The sequence below is a fragment of the Cydia pomonella genome, chromosome 9 (genome assembly GCF_033807575.1).
Source record: "Cydia pomonella isolate Wapato2018A chromosome 9, ilCydPomo1, whole genome shotgun sequence".
Classification (NCBI taxonomy): Eukaryota; Metazoa; Arthropoda; class Insecta; order Lepidoptera; family Tortricidae; genus Cydia; species Cydia pomonella.
The window spans coordinates 12167690-12180804 of NC_084711.1; the positions used below are offsets into that span (position 1 = coordinate 12167690).

The following is a 13115-nucleotide window of genomic DNA, read 5'->3' on the forward strand; positions in this document are numbered from 1 at the left end:
GTTAATATGATAAACTACAAAAAACAGAAAGCTAAGGGATTCAGATCGAAGGTCGTTGGCGTTAACCCCCTCAAGTATGTTTATGTATAATTCCGTCAGGTGCATCGTGTCCTATTATGCGTATCCTAAATCAAAATTCCTCATTAGTTGAGCATTGCTGATTTATTGTTCAAAAGTCGTAAAATAATGAATGTGCAAATTACCGCGAACACATTCGTATAGCGCGCGTACCCCATACATGAACGTGATTGATTTTAAGTAGGTAGGTATAAAATACATTAGTAGTTTTCTTGAAAATGCATCAAAACAGGTCATCAATCATATAGAGGAAAATTTTATTGTTCTTTGCCCAAAAATTACATAACTAAACGAGTTTTTCATCTAAGTTTCCTTGCGTTATGATATATTATTTTCCTGCAGCGGAGTGAAGTTAGGTACAGAATATAATTTAAGCTTGATTCTAATAAATACTAATCAATGATATTCTACTGTTTACGAAATTATAAGTTAAATACCTAAGTAGGTATTATACTTATTAGATATGGTAAGTCGATATTGCTCGTGTGACAAAGCCTTAACCCCTGAAATCGCAGGAGGAAAAAGCGATACCCATACAATAATGTAAATAATGTCTTAAATTATTCCACGTCAAAATTACGCAGTTTCGGAAACTTTCCGACATATCAGTAGTTAAACTGGTCGATGATGATGTTATGGGAAAAAAAAATAAAAAAATATAAATACAGTCCGTAGTATTGACTGCCTGCCTGTATATGCAAGTACAATACGCGCGGCTAGTAGATATATTGTACCTAAATAAGCAAACACACAGCGCCTAAAGCGAGATGCGCACGGTAAATAAGTATAACGGTGGTTTTACAACCGCCTGTGCGCCTAGACCTGACGCGTCTCGGAACATTGCCAATTCTCACTCCTCAATAGCCTTCGGAATTTCTCACAGTACGACTGTCTTCCTCGCCATAAACAGATTCGCTATTCATTATCTCAACATAAACCTATGAAATAACCAATTTCATTGCTAACTGCCCCGGTTCATTGCCGTCAAGGGATTAAACTCGACTGTAGCAGTCTCATCTAGCTATTATAAAGGCATTTTACGTGCGATTGCCAATCAAAGAAACTTACGGTACACTGATTGATACAAGGCTAACCTTCCATTTCATACAGTCTGCGCTTTGTCGTCACAAATGCTGCAATCGAGTATTTAAATGTACAGATGACTTTAATCTCCAATTAAATAACATTATTGCCATAGTTTGTCTCATAAACAGATCTCGATTTTAATGTGAGAGTCAGAATGGCGGGTGTACCTAAATAAAATCAAATGAAAAGCATACCATATTTTTGTACCTAATTTGTACTATTTAGTACCTCGTTTAAAAAAAATTGTACCTCACGGTACGTAAAGTTATCATCAAAAAACAGGTCACCCGCCATCCTGACAGTCAGAATGGCGGGTGTACTTTATTACGCTATGTTCCCGTGGTTATTGATAAATTCTATAAAAGCCAAATTTTTGTACCTTTTTTGTACCTTCATATTCAATTATAATATGAGTCATTTTATTTGTGCTTTCCAAGTTTTACTCATTTTATATTTTGCTTGCTATTACAATTTTGCAGGCGTTATAATTTTTCAAGTTATCGATTTAATTTAAAAAAAAAACGCTAAGGTACGATTATTTTTATTACGCCAGGATTTAGTACCTTTAATGTTTAATCTGTTAAGTTCAAATAACTCAGAAAATCATGTCTTAAAAATGATTTTTCTTAGGAAGATTTCTTTGAATTAGTGCCTAGCCTTTTTTAACGCTAAGGTACAATTATTTTTATTACGCCAGGATTTAGTACCTTTAATGTTTAATCTGTTAAGTTCTAATAGCTCAGAAAATCATGTCTTAAAAATGATTTTTCTTAGGAAGATTTCTTTGAATTGGCGCCTAGCCTTTTTTAAGACATGATTTTCTGAGTTATTTGAACTTAACAGATTAAACATTAAAGGTACTAAATCCTGGCGTAATAAAAATAATTGTACCTTAGCGTTTTTTCTTAAAAACTAAATCGATAACTTGAAACATTATAACGCCTGCAAAATTGTAATAGCAAGCAAAATATAAAATGAGTAAAACTTGGAAAGCACAAATAAAATGACTCATATTATAATTGAATATGAAGGTACAAAAAAGGTACAAAAATTTGGCTTTTATAGAATTTATCAATAACCACGGGAACATAGCGTAATAAAGTACACCCGCCATTCTGACTGTCAGGATGGCGGGTGACCAGTACCCCTAGTGTAACTTTGATCGACATCATAACGTGACGAACGCGTTTGAGTTAAGTCTCATTTTGTATAGGATTTTGAGTTTCCAAAACGTCCCGCTTGGCGCGCTCTTTCGAAATCCAATACAAAATGAGACTAAACGCAAACGCGTACGTCACGTTTGGAAATCGAATTTAGTTACACTAGGGGTACTGTTTTTTGATGATAACTTTACGTACCGTGAGGTACAATTTTTTTTAAACGAGGTACTAAATAGTACAAATTAGGTACAAAAATATGGTATGCATTTCATTTGATTTTATTTAGGTACACCCGCCATTCTGACTCTCACATTTTAATTTATACTTATTTTCTGTTCCTGGAGGCTAAGAACATTAGCAAAATAAAAGCTAGATACAATTTGGAATCAACGAAAACTACAAATAAAAAATAAATATAAATATAAAGATTATAGGGACATTCTTACACAAATTGACTAAGTCCCACGGTAAGCCAAGAAGGCTTGTGTTGTCTTTAGACAATGATATATATAATATACAAATACTTAAATACATATAAATCATCCATGACTCAGGAAATCATCCATGGCTCATCACACAAATAAACGCCATTACCGGGATTCAAACCCAGGACCATCGGCTTCATAGACCGGGTCACTACCCACTAGGCCATACCGGTCGTCAAATGGTGACAAAAAACATACAAAAATATATCCCGCTATATATTGATCCTATAAGTTTGGGTATTGTATCATTCAATTCAGCGCAAAAAATACACGGAAAATTACACTTCACTGGCCAAGTTTGTAAAATGTGCATTTTTTTGCCCTCTGCCCATGCCCAATATATTGTAATACACATAAGCATGGTCTACAACACTTGGTTAACTTGTATGCAAACATGCCTTTTAGTTAAGTCCGTTTATTAAGATTTTTTTAGGGAGAGCGTTTGAGGAAGTAGGTAAGTGTTCATCTCAATAATGCGAGTATATGTTAACGGCACCAATCATGGAACATTTAAGAGAAAATTTGGAGTATTTTTGATATTTCGCCGACATCTGTGAAATTTCTACCAATTTATGCTTTAAAAGTTGAATGTCCCATTCGTCCTTTTGTGTTTTCTATGTATTTAATGAAAGCTACTGCAATTGGTTTCAATATTATTAACCAATTAAAACTATGGTTTTTTGCTCCAGTCATGGGATGTATGGCGCCATTAATTTTCAAACTGACAAATATCAATGAAAAATGAAATTTATGGTAAAATGGTGCCAGTGATTAAAAACTGATGGTAAATACTAGTTTTACAGGATTTGTCTATCTCTATACCATCCCATTACCTGATCCATTATAGGGGTGTTTACTATATGCAACTAACAATACAACCTACATTATCCTTACACGTACTTCTGTTGTTTCTCCAATAAATAAAATAAAATAATACCCCTGGAGAGGGGATAGGAACCCTAAATTTTGGTAAGACTCAGCAGATCCTCATTTCTAGTGTCAAGATAAAGTTATAAACAAAGTTTCATAGATGTAAATTCCTTCGTTCTTCGTTCCCCCATAATATGCAATTTTTTGATTTGGAATCGAAAAGTATACCTATTTTTATTTTTTCTAATATTAGTATTTCATCCTATTGAAACTCCAAATAGGGAACCATACAAATTTAAGAAATTTTAGGCATATTTTTAAGTTACATTTAGGCGACTTACTTACTACTTGACTTTTTTTTCGGTGCAAAAGTGTACCATTAAAAACAGCCATTGAAAGTGTCTGATGGTCTGATGTTAAAGAGAACTGTTACTCTGCCATAACTACAAAATTATGTTCATGGCAGGGACCGGAACAGCCATTTTAAGGGTTTTAAGCGGGGTTTTATAACGCTGGTTTTGAGAAACCATGGCTTATTGCTTAAACAACTAACCCGAACGTTGAAATTAATTCGAGTTAACTCAATACCCAGTCAATACCCCATTTAGGGTTTTAGCGGTAAGCGGTTAGGAACTCAATGCAAAATATATTGATCCTTATTATCATAGCTCCTCTATTCATTTTTATTTGAAAAACCCGAACGTCGTTCCTGTGAATTAATCAAGTTAAGCCGAAACACTGGTTAATAAGTTATTCAGCATTGAACGCAAACAATATTGGGCTAAAGTTTATACAGATACGACTTATTTTTGATTGGAGTTCTTCGAATAATATTGTGCTGCACAGGTTTGCATCAACGCACACGCCGGCCGGCAGACCAATAAGCGGTTAAATTAAGTCAATAGAAACCGCTTCATAACCCTTTTAAAAACCCGATCAAAACCTTAACCCCCTTAACCCAATAACATTTGGTTTGTTAGGCTTAACCCAGTCGAAACGCTTACCCCGTAAACAAGTCAAACAAACCCTAACCCAAGTAAATGGTTAATTTTCGAACGGCTTAAGCCCCAAACGCGGTTTAGGTAAAGGAGTTTACCGGTACCTGGTCCATGGTTCAAAACTTCAAACAGTTGATACCTCATTTTATCAAGGCAGAATTTCTTAATTATGTATGGTTCCCTATTTGGAGTTTCCATAGGAGGAACTATTAAAAAAAAGTGTTTTTTTCTACTTTCCGATTCTAAATTACAAAATAACCGTAAACTCCAAGTATATCATAACATGTGATATACTTGGATTCATAATATACCTAGTTGGTTACTAAATTCTGTAACTGCAATAATCTTTATCTACATAAAATATACGAACGAAAGTTGAATAAACTATATGTGTCAGTGCATCTGGAAAGGTACCTAGTCACGACATTTAGTTACCGAGTTACATGAGTTTTTGTGGAATCTGGTGAAAAAGTGCCAAAATGGGTTTGTGTTATAATTGGATTATTTACATCCTAAGGAACACGTGTGTACTAAGAATATCAGTAAAGTTATGTTTTTTTAGTATATTTCTCCGACTATAAAGTTTAGTAGTCAGGGTGCCTTGTCGCGCCATGTCTTAAAAGCCTTTAAATTTTGAATAATTTTGTCAATATTTCCATCGCGGGTAGTCAACTACCTCTTTGTAAGATAGGGTATAGAATCGGTCTATAGCAAAATGATTTTTTGAACAAAAAAAAACTTAATGTTTTTTATAACAAAACATTCAACTTGCATGACTCTTGTATGAAATAATTATTTATTTTAATTTAATACGTTTGCCATTACTTAGATCAGAGGCTGGAGAGGTGCTGAAGGTGAAAGGGCCGGGGGATGGGGCGGGGAAGGGGAATGTGACGCGACTCGTGCGCCGCGCGCCGTGTGCGATATTAGTCTGCAGTCGGCTGCCGTTGTGTTATATTAAAAAAATCCAATAATTCTATAACTACAGACCTCGACATTAGATTTACTTATTTTGTTTTGTACTAAAACAAAGTATTTTGATTTAATTAACCATTCCCGGAACATTTCACCAAGCCTATTTCATCGATATCGATACAGAATTGCACCTTCACTATCGTGTGTCGTGACGCGACCATGCTGAGGATAGATTGAGGGAAAATACCGATTAGGTATATTTCTCCTACTAAAACCACACCAAGGTCGCGTCACGAGGTGTTTCTGTATTAATAATAATTAATTTGTTGATCTCGAATTTAGTCAATGAAAAATTTAGCTGTGATTTTAGTTGTTTGACGTATAATTAATTAGTATTATATATATTTTTTTACTTTTTTTTATTTTTTTTATAATATTGATTGAAAGACTGATACATCATAAATTAGGTGCAGTTATGTACACAATTGAATTATTTTTTCTAGTTTTACTCCATTTATGTAAGATAATGACTTAGCGTGACAAGGTACCCAGTTTAGTAAAATGCTAAACTTTATGTCTTACACGACTAAAACAGAAGTTTTTATAAATAAGAATTAATTGTTTTCTGCTATAATTATCCTAAATAACATTTTGTTACAGATATTTCTTGCATTATAGGTACTAAAATAGTGATCTTCGAGTTTAAGTTACTAAAGTTTAGTAAATGTCGTGACAAGGTACCCTAGTTACGTTTCCATACAAAAGTTTCGACCGAGTCACTAAACTTTATTGTTAAGAAAAACTGCTTTAACACCATTTCTATTATACCATTGTGGTACACCACGCTACATAGCATTTGATCTTGTGATATAGCATGAATATACTAATTATTTTGTTGATTTTTAATATTATAAGTGATCTTTTATGTAATTGTTAAAAATGCGGTAATTATTAAATTTCTTTATGATTATGGAGTTTTCTTTGATTCAATTGTCCCATAATGCCATAGAATATGTAACTATGATGAGAAACTAACAGTTTTAATCTCATTATTTTATGAATTGGGTATAATTAACACTTTCGTGTTTCTTCCACCCTGGCATGTTCAACCTAAGAAATCAGAATAATTAACATGTATTTTTAGACAATTCATCTTTATTATAATTCTTTAACATCCAAAGATTATGATTATACCCTTCACTATGTAACTTTGAAGTTAGCACAAATGAATTTTTCGTTAACATAGGCAAAAACCTGGCTGATAAAATCCAGGAGGATCGGTCTTCACCCCCCTCAAGAATACATTTTAGTACATATAAATCCTCGAAATCATTTGTCCTATTAAACACGGATGAAGCTGAGGTTGAAAGGATTATCATGAGCCTAAAAGACGATTCCGCGGTCGGTTGGGATGGCATATCGAACAAAATAATAAAGGCATTCAGACATATCCTGGTTCCACCACTAACATATATATTTCAAAAGTGCATCTCTGAAGGAATATTTCCGAAATGTCTTAAAAAATCCGTTATAATCCCTGTCTATAAATCTGGAAGCAAAGTTCAAGTAACAAATTATAGACCAATTTCTCTTTTGCCAGCGACATCAAAAATTCTGGAAAAAATTATTAATAATAGACTTGTGCAATATTTGGAGAAGCATGCTTTTTTGTCAAAGACGCAGTTTGGTTTTAGGTCCAAGTTATCAACTGCCGATGCTGTACACGAATTGACAGACTATTTAGTTCAGGAACTAGACAAGGGTAACAAGACAATTGGAATTTTTCTGGACCTCGCAAAAGCTTTTGACACCGTTTCTATTTCCATTTTACTGCACAAGCTTGAATCACTAGGTATTAGGGGCACACAGCACAAATTAATCGCGAGCTACCTAAACGGACGAACTCAATGCGTAAAAATAGATAACATCATCAGCTCAGATTTAGAAAACACATCTTACGGCTTGCCACAAGGGAGCGTTTTGGCCTCTACCCTATTTTTAATTTACATTAATGACCTATGCAATCTAAAGATAGATAGTGGCAAAATCATTTCCTACGCAGATGACACTGCGCTACTTTTTTCCGCAAAGTCAACAAACGAGGTTTACGAGATCGCACAACGAGGATTCAATGTTGTAACTAACTGGCTAAAACTTCATCTACTAACACTGAACTCTGACAAAACAAACTTTATAAGCTTTTCCATGCGGAAATCAGATCCAATGTCAAATAATCACACACTTTACGCACATAACTGTGAGGACGAAACAAATAAGCCCTGTACATGCCCATCTATAGCTATTACTGACAACATTAAGTATTTGGGAGTCATTATTGACGAAACTCTCTCTTTTAAAAATCACATTGAAGCATTGTGCAATAGAGTTCGAAAATTAATATTTGTATTTAAAAAACTTCGATCGATAGGTGATCAAACTTTAATCAAGCAAGTATACTTTTCACTGTGTCAATCGATACTAAGTTACTGTATTTCTTCCTGGGGTGGTACAGCTAAAACAACACTAATAAACCTAGAAAGAGCCCAGAGAGCTGTACTAAAGGTAGCTACTTACCGCCCATTCTTATACCCCACTGAACTCCTTTATAAAGCATGTGAAGTACTAACTGTTCGTCAACTATTTATATTAAGCACAACACTTAAGCAGCACACCAAAATTCCTTTCAACACTGCATATACTAACAAAAGGCGCAAAGATATTATACACCGTGCTTTTATTGAATTGCGTTAACTCCGGGGTTTCGGTAAGTACGTTTAAGGAAACTAAATGGCATAGTTAGTTTTCAAAAAAAAAAATTTTTTTTGTTTTTTTTTTTACTATTTTTATTTTTATAAAAGTAACTAAATGTTGCATATAGCGTTGTTGTAACACGGGCATTACATTTAACTCAACCAAACAATTGAAAACCGTGTCATATCAATGTCATTTCGAACGTCGATCGTCCGAGATAGTACTTACGTTTAGTAGCAAATGTATGAACTCGCACTAAACACTAATCAATAAGTAAACAGGCCCTAAGGCAAGTGTACACGCTCGTAAGGGTCTTATAAGATAAAAATTAATGATTGATTATCTCCGAAATGGAGTTAGAATATCGGTATCTTTGAGAAAGTTACTTTATTTAAGCTCAGGAATGCACCCTCGAAATTAACGCAAATCAAAAAAAACACGGTGTATGTATACAAACCGTACAAAGAAAACACGTATTTTCTTCTAGATTTTTTGTCTTTTTGGGCCCTTATTTGTACAACAGGTTAAATTCAAAATTAGACTTATACCCTCTTAGCTATGTTGGTTGTAAGAATATTCTACGACGCACCCTTCAAAAAATGACATACGATGATACAGAGAACTTACTAATAGTCGTAAAATGATTTCTTACTGTACTTTGATATAGAATACTTAAATAAGTTATTTTGTTAAGGTTATCACCCTACCAGATTTTTATTGTGTACTATTTATAATTATAATTAAGTGAATAATTACAAATTAATTAATATGGTCCTATTCTGCCTGAAACACAGGAACTCCTAGTTCAGGCATTTGTAAACTTTTCCTTATCCTTAATCCTTAGTCTTTAAGTGCTAACACTGTACCTACTTATACTGTTTTCAATAAAATTATTTGTTATTTGTTATTTGAAGTAGAAGTGTGTTTTTTGCCACTATAAACTTTAAATGCAATTTTCTCAACTTGTGCATTTCGGAAGTCGAAAATTCAAAAATTTATATAAAAATAGTGGTTCCACCTACAACCTAAAAACTAGTGCCTACGCCAAATCTTGGGATTAGTTGTCAAGCGGACCCCAGGCTCCCATGAGCCGTGGCAAATGCCGGAACAACGCGAGGAAGAAGAAGTGGTTCCACCTACAGTCATATTTTTTTTTTGTATTGATAGCAAATTTAATCTACTTTTTGGAACCATGCATAACTCAATATCTGCAACAAGGTACTTTTGCATGTGCACTGACACATATATTAAAATGAAGTACACAAAATCAGGAATTACATATGACAATATCATTCAAAATGGCCTCCTCTGGCCTTGACACAGGCCCTCAAACGACTCATCAATAGCGGCACGCACGATTGTCATGTCTAATTCCGTCACTGTCTTAACTATGGCCTGCTTGAGGGAGTCAGGGATTGTGTGGGGTTTAGCACAGGCTTTCTCCTCAATAACCTGCCATATGGCATAATCCAGGGGGTTAAGGTCCGGGCTGGAGGACGGCCAGTCTTCGTGGGCAATAAAGTCAATTTGTTCCTTCGAAACCAGGCTTGAGTTGTTTTTGCCTTATGTGCAGGAGCAGAGTCCTGTTGAAAGCCCCATGGCTGGTTTTGAAATAGGGTGTGGCTTAAGGGCTTCACTATTGGTTCGAGAACGGTTTCCTGGTAAACTTTGGCCCCAGTTTTCACACCTTTTTCACAGAAATGAACCTGTGTTAGCCCTGAGTATGACACACCCAGCCAAATCATCACATAAGAGGGATGATGGCCTTGTTGCACTCTCAGAACAGCCGCAATCGCCTCTTGACTGTTTTTTGCATACACTCTGTCATTCTGGCGGTTACAACATTCTTCAATGGTAAAATTTTTTTCATCTGTAAATAGTATTTTTCGGTGGCCATTTTGTGCGTACCGCTTCAATAGCACGCGACTTCTCTCTAGCCTCATAGTCTTTAATCGTCCATTAAGCAAATGACCTTTTTGTCTGCGGTAAGCGTGTAGTCCTTCATTGATAACTTTTTTAGGGAGCTTCTCTTCACAGACATCTGTATTGCCAACAACTTTTGCGTCCGGAATGTGTTTCTTGCAATTCTCGCCTACACTGCCTTTATTAGAGCTGGGGTCCGAACGGTGCGTGGTCTTCCAGACCTCTTGCGGTCATCGAAGCTCTGAGTACTATTGTATCTATTAATTGTGCGATAAACAACTTGTTTGTTGATTTTTAGGTTTTCAAGCAACTTCAAAATCATGTTTGGCGGGTGCCCACATTTGTGCAACGCAATTACTGCGATACGATTCTCTTTTAGGCCCCAATTCATTATAGATACGACGAGATAAGCGTTATGTGTGCTATAAAATTATAGCTCACAAATCCACCACATTATGTCATTTTTTATTTTTTCGGTAGCATTTGCTTTAACGTTAATAAAAAGGTTACAAATCGAGTAACAGAACTTGGTAACCAACTAGGTATGATAGGCCGATTTGTAGGAAAATTTAAGGAGTATAACAATGTATTAATCATGTGCTCCTCCCCTTGATCGACATCAATTTCTCCACTATTGAGACATTTAGGCACCTAAATGTATAAGGGTGTGAATAAATTCCTTTCGGCCGCGTATGTAACAGAGTTTTGTAACCAGATACAAAATAAGAAAATTTACTCTTTTCCCATAACCAGTTACAATCTCAAACATTCTCGGCCGCTTTTGTAACTATGTTTTGTAACCGCTGTGAGGTTACAAGAGAAGAAACTTTTATCTTTTCTCGTTACCAGTTACAAACTATAGTACATTGTAAGAGGCCGGAAAACCGCTCAAAGATGGACGAGTGAGTTTGTGGAGGCCCTCAAATAATACTAGTCCATCTTTAGCGTTTCCGGCCGAGGCATTACATAGTACTTTTCACGACTACTGCGAGTTAATAAGAAAACATTTGCATAACTATAAGTATTTTAATAGACATTAACATTTAGATTGGCATGAGGACAATTGTTGAAAGAAAGCGATGTATTTTTGCCAGGAACATTTATATTTTCTTCGCTAAAAGAACTCATTTTTATAGCGTAGATATGTGTTTCTAGTATTTTTAGGGTTCCGTAGCCAAATGGCAAAAAACGGAACCCTTATAGATTCGTCATGTCCGTCTGTCTGTCCGATTCTGTCACAGCCACTTTTTTCCGAAACTATAAAAGCTATACTGTTCAAACTTGGTAAGTAGATGTATTCTATGAACCGCATTATGATGTTTACACAAAAATAGAAAAAAAACAATAAATTTTGGGGGTTCCCCATACTTAGAACTGAAACTCAAAAAATCTTTTTTCATCAAACCCATACGTGTGGGGTATCTATGGATAGGTCTTTAAAAATGATATTGAGGTTTCTAATATCATTTTTTTCTAAACTGAATAGTTTGCGCGAGAGACACTTCCCAAGTGGTAAAAAGTGTGTCCCCCCCCCCCCGTAACTTCTAAAATAACAGAATGAAAAATCTAAAAAAAATATATGATATACATTGCCATGCAAACTTCCACCGAAAATTGGTTCGAACGAGATCTAGTAAGTAGTTTTTTTTTAATACGTCATAAAAATTAAAAAAAAAATTTTTTTCATCAAACCCATACGTGTGGGGTATCTAAGGATAGGTCTTCAAAAATGATATTTAGGTTTCTAATATCATTTTTTTCTAAACTGAATAGTTTGCGCGAGAGACCCTTCCAAAGTGAAAAAAAGTGTGTCCCCCCCCCTGTAACTTCTAAAATAACGGAATGAAAAATCTAAAAAAAATATATGATATACATTACCATGCAAACTTCCAACGAAAATTGGTTTGAACCAGATCTAGTAAGTAGTTTTTTTAATACGTCATAAATGGTACGGAACCCTTCATGGGCGAGTCCGACTCGCACTTGGCCGCTTTTTACACTACACAATTTACACTATCCAATTCAGTAAGTATTTTCCGATCCCGCCTTTTTTACTTTTTTATCACTTTTACAATACAAGAAAAATGCCTCTTAAAAGTGTTTGTATACAATACAATACAAACAGCTACAAAAGTAAAAACGGCTTATGCGTGAACTGAATGGTTTTGACGTTTCTTTTTAGGGTTCCGTAGCCAAATGGCAAAAAACGGAACCCTTATAGATTCGTCATGTCCGTCTGTCTGTCCGATTCTGTCACAGCCACTTTTTTCCGAAACTATAAGAGCTGTACTGTTCAAACTTAGTAAGTGGATGTATTCTATGAACCGCATTAAGATTTTCACACAAAAATAGAAAAAAAAACAATAAATTTTGGGGGTTCCCCATACTGAGAACTGAAACTCAAAAAATCTTTTTTCATCAAACCCATACGCGTGGGGTATCTATGGATAGGTCTTCAAAAATGATATTGAGGTTTCTAATATCATTTTTTTCTAAAATGAATAGTTTGCGCGAGAGACACTTCCAAAGTGGTAAAATGTGTGTCCCCCCCCCCCCCCCCCCCGTAACTTCTAAAATAACAGAATGAAAAATCTAAAAAAAATATATGATATACATTGCCATGTAAACTTCCACCGAAAATTGGTTTGAACGAGATGTAGTAAGTAGTTTTTTTTTTATACGTCATGAAATTAAAAAAAAAAAAATTTTTTTTCAACATACCCATACATGTGGGGTATCTATGGATAGGTCTTCAAAAATGATATTAAGGTTTCTAATATCATTTTTTTCTAAACTGAATAGTTTGCGCGAGAGAACCTCCCAAAGTGAAAAAAAGTGTGTCCTCCCCC

The 13115-nt window shown here is 35.0% G+C and overlaps 1 long non-coding RNA gene across 1 annotated transcript; it reads right to left on the reverse strand.

Moving 5' to 3' along the window:
• Positions 1-8409: 8409 nt before the first annotated feature.
• LOC133521411 (uncharacterized) lies at positions 8410-12823 on the reverse strand. The gene is made up of 2 exons (XR_009799899.1): positions 9480-12823; positions 8410-9361 (listed from the first exon to the last, which is right to left on the reverse strand). It is a non-coding gene; the product is annotated as an uncharacterized LOC133521411 (long non-coding RNA).
• Between the last annotated feature and the right edge of the window lie 292 nt (positions 12824-13115).